This window comes from Otolemur garnettii, unplaced genomic scaffold (assembly GCF_000181295.1).
Source record: "Otolemur garnettii isolate 467f Iridium unplaced genomic scaffold, OtoGar3 scaffold00176, whole genome shotgun sequence".
Lineage (NCBI taxonomy): Eukaryota > Metazoa > Chordata > Mammalia > Primates > Galagidae > Otolemur > Otolemur garnettii.
In genome coordinates, this window is record NW_003852571.1 from 2,069,100 (window position 1) to 2,073,423 (window position 4,324).

A 4,324-nucleotide genomic window follows, 5' to 3' on the forward strand; every position below is an offset into this window, starting at 1 on the left:
TAAAGTCATATTGCTGCCTGGGAAGTGTGCAGGTAATGGTGTCCCAGAGCAGACAGTGATGTGGTGCATGAAGACTGTCATTCAGGAAAGGCTGGGAATTGTTTCTCAGGGTTCTGAGAATACAGATTTTGTTGCACCTGCTGAGACAAGCTAACTGGTGCAGTCATCTGGCAAATATGAGCCTTTGTCCCGAGTCAAAGTGTCTAATATTGGGATAGATACAGATGCACTCAGAATCAAAGTGTCTAATATTGGGACAGATACAGATGCACTCAGAATCAAAGTGTCTAATATTGGGACAGATACAGACGCACTCAGAATCAAAGTGTCTAATATTGGGACAGATACAGATGCACTCAGAATCAAAGTGTCTAATGTTGGGACAGATACAGACACACTCAGAATCAAAGTGTCTAATGTTAGGACAGATACAGATGTACTCAATGCTATGGCATATGCTCATTGCTGCAGTTCTGGGGTAAAAACTGTCAAGTGAGGCTCCTGCACAACCGGCTGGTGCTGTCCCGCCTCTCCCCCCAGGTGGGTGCTACTCTCCATTAGCATGAAGCCACCTTACATCACATAATGGTAAGGCCTATGGATGGGTCAGAGAGAAGCATTTCCCATGATCACGAGTTTTTATATCACCTGACTAAATAGAGCACAAAATTAGTATTTCACACACGATTTTCTTACTCATATTTTACCAAATTTATAGGAGTTGTACTATTAAAAATAATGATGTAATCTGCACTATTATATATTATATAAAGTAAATATTACAGACGTGTTAATAGTTTCTGAAAATTCACCATAATCAGAAGTATCTGCTACTAATAAAGTATAAAATTATCTCAGTTAAATCTGTCTCCAAGCATAGAAGTTTAAAGAATTTAAATATGTTCAAAGAGTCTTAACAGGCTGAGCGCCCGTAGTTCAGTGGTTAGGGTGCTGGCCATATGCTCCGTGGCTGGTGGGTTCAAACCCGGCTGATGCCTGCTGTACCAAAAAAAAATAGCCGGGAGTTATGGGGGATGCCTATTGTCCCAGCTCCTAGGGTGACTGAGGCAAGAGAATTGCTTAAGCCCAAGAGTTTGCTATGAGGGTGACAAAGTGAGGCTCTGTCTCAATTAAAAAAAAAAGACAAAATGCATCTTGTGATGTTATTAAAAATGCTAGCTTACCTAAACTATCCAAATTTTGCTAAATGTAAAAATGTTTTCTCAAAGGAGCACTACAGAAAGGAAAAAATAAAATCAAGAAACTTAAAAAAAAATGCTTTCTCATATTTCTAAGCTCTTTAGGTGGCACTAACATAAGCCAGGATGCATACAAGAGCAGTGCTCCAACTATGATGCCTCAAACATCAAATCATTAAGCGCACCTCTATAAAAATGCCACTTTCAAATGCTTAGGAACAAACACATTTTATCTTTTAAAACTGGTTTTTAGAGAATAAGCTAAAGCTAAGCAAAATGTCAAAAATTTAAATTTCTCACTGAAAATGTTTTAGGAATCGTTTCCCATCACATCTATAATACTAAGGTCAGAATCTGTATGGGAAACAATGGCAGCAATCATTAATGAAGTAATGTTAAATCCAGGTATCCACAAAGGAGAGAGAGGTCAGTTATTACTTTGTTTAAAAATTTAGATGATGAAAAAGAAAGATGGCTGATATGAAAATAACTTGCCATGTCAACTGTCAAAACTGTATTTCAACTTAGGTAACGTTAGTATTCTAAAAAAATCTAAAACATGTCACGTGACAATGAAGAGTACCACATGCTACAGACTGAGTGCTGTGCTCCTCCCCTTAGTTCACTTATTGAAACCCTCAAGTCACTCAGGATTAGACCTGGTGCCTTCCTCACACAGGCCTCGAAGTGCTCCCTCCCCTCTACCACATGAGGACACAGGAAGAGAAGGCTGTCTTTGCACCAAACTTGTGCCTGTACAGGGTCTGCTGCGTCTCCATCCTGGCTTTCCCAGTCTCTGCACTGTGAGAAATACATGTCTGTTGCTTAGAAGTGAATAAGCTACCTGGTTTGTGGTATTCTGTTATAACGGCCCAAGTGAACATAAGAACTTGCTGCCCAGAATGCCCTTGTATCTCTTCCACACAGCTGCTCATGGTCCTACACTCCACATCAGAAACAAACTGCCACTCACAACACTACTGCTACGGTAGCAGTTCAGACTCTTTCTCCGGAAAAGGTCAAGAAAAGTACCTGATTTAGCCCAAAAAGTTTGGCTGAAATAAAATTTTTTAAAAACCTATAGAAGAAAATTAAGCAAAGAATATGAAAAGAGAATGTAAAATAACTATGTATTCAATGATGGAAGCTGGAAAATAAATGTCTTTAACTCCAGGCAAGTTTTAACTCCCTAGTTATAAAATAGAATATGCTACATGACACTGAACAATTGAACAAGCAATTTCATCAGCTATTTTATTTTAATTATTATTATTTTTTTGAGACAGAGCCTCAAGCTATCACCCTGGGTAGAGTGATGTCACAGCTCACAGCAACCTCAAACTCCTGGGCTTAAGTGATTCTCTTGCCTCAGTCTCCCAAGTAGCCGGGACTATAGGCACCCATCAGAACACCTGGCTATTTTTTGGTTACAGTTGTCATTGCTGTTTGACAGGCCTGGGCTGGATTCAAACCCGCCAGCTCTGGTTTGCTTAAGCTATAGGTGCTACCTAATCAGCTATTTTAAATAATGATTCTTTACCAAAACTATAAAAAGTTGGTATCAGGCTCTTTCAGAGAATTTTTTTAAATGAAATTTCCTAGAAGCTTTTAAAAAACATTTAAGACAAAAAGAGGTCTTTGGAATAAAAAACTAAAGTCCTTCCAACTTGGGACAAATATATGCTGGTTTACATAGAATTATTCCATTGATCCACTGTGTATTTAAAATATATACCTGCAAAAAGCTGATTAAGATGTGGGATGTGAACCAGCCTGAGAATAAACAGAAAGAAGAATGGATAATGATAGTAATGGTAAAATTTGAGTTTAGATAATAACAGTGTCCAGGATAGATAACTCATTCAGTATCTATTTGTAGTCAGTTACTAAAAATAGTTATGACAATTAGAAATTTAAATGATCGCCTTTTGAATAAACTAATTGCCTCTGCTTTGTGCTAGTGTGTATTTCACTCACACCAACTTGTGATCACCCACACTGTAACAGCACTGTCCCAGATCAACTGGCCCACAGTACATGGAGAGATGCATGGGCCACTGTGACAGGAAGACTCAGACATGGTACACTAGTTGGAAAACTTGGATTTAGTTCGCTTTTAAATCTGTGCCTTTTTCTTCTATCAAGGGACTAAAGAAGCTCTGGTGTGAAAATGATTTCTTGCAATATCTGTGGAGTGAATATTGATGCATCCTGCCAGTAAAGGCTACCTATGAGAGAGACTCAGTGACAGTGACAGAGACACCTGCTGATGCCTACTGTGCTTGGGCACTGTTACTCCTCTTCCACACGCTTCTCAGTTTGGGCTTCAACAGCACTAGCATCTCCATTTTACTAGTAAGGAAACTGGGGTGTGGAGAGATCACAACTGTGCTCATTTTCCAGATAGAGTCATTGCTGCCTTTACAGAACTGTAACTACAGTTTGTGCCTTTAGGTTAGTCTCCTGAGAGGCAAAGAAAGTATACAAACATGTTTTCTGGTACACAGTATGAGGAAGAGGTGGAAGAGGAAGAGGTAGTATGAGTGAAAAAGAAAGGGCAAGAAGTGGGAAGAATAGTCATTGCTCAGCCAAGTCACCTTCCTACAGTCACAATAGCACTGCCAGTCTTAATGACTTCATAAAAGACAGTCCCAAAATGTTTGCAGGGTGCTCCAAATTTTCACAGAATGTATCATGTTTCTAAGATAGTCCCCTAATGCCAAAATTAGAGATCTTACAATAATTAAGTGGTTTAGGAGAATCCAGACTAAGAGTGGAAACTAGCATAATTAGCAGGGAGCAATGACAAGTGTCCAGATTCAGCCAGGCATGGTAGCTCACTGTGTATGCCTGTAATACCAGCACTCTGGGAGACTGAGGCAGGTGGATCACCTGAGCTTAGGAGTTCAAGACCAGCCTGAGCAAGAGCAAGACCCTGTCTCTACTTAAAAATAGAAAAACTAGCCCAGTGTTGTGGCGGACGCCTGTAGTCCCAGTTACTCAGGAGGCTGAGGCAAGAGGATCACTTGAAACAAGTTTGAGGTTGCTATGAGCTATGATGCCATAGCACTCTTCCCCAAGGTGACAGAATAAGACTCTGTCTCAAAAAAAAAAAAAAAAAAAAA

General features: G+C 39.6%; 1 protein-coding gene across 1 annotated transcript in view; it reads right to left on the bottom strand.

Moving 5' to 3' along the window:
* The window catches only part of CEP192 (centrosomal protein 192), a 152,351-nt gene that overhangs the window by 3,467 nt on the left and 144,560 nt on the right, over positions 1-4,324 (bottom strand). The window lies entirely within an intron of this gene.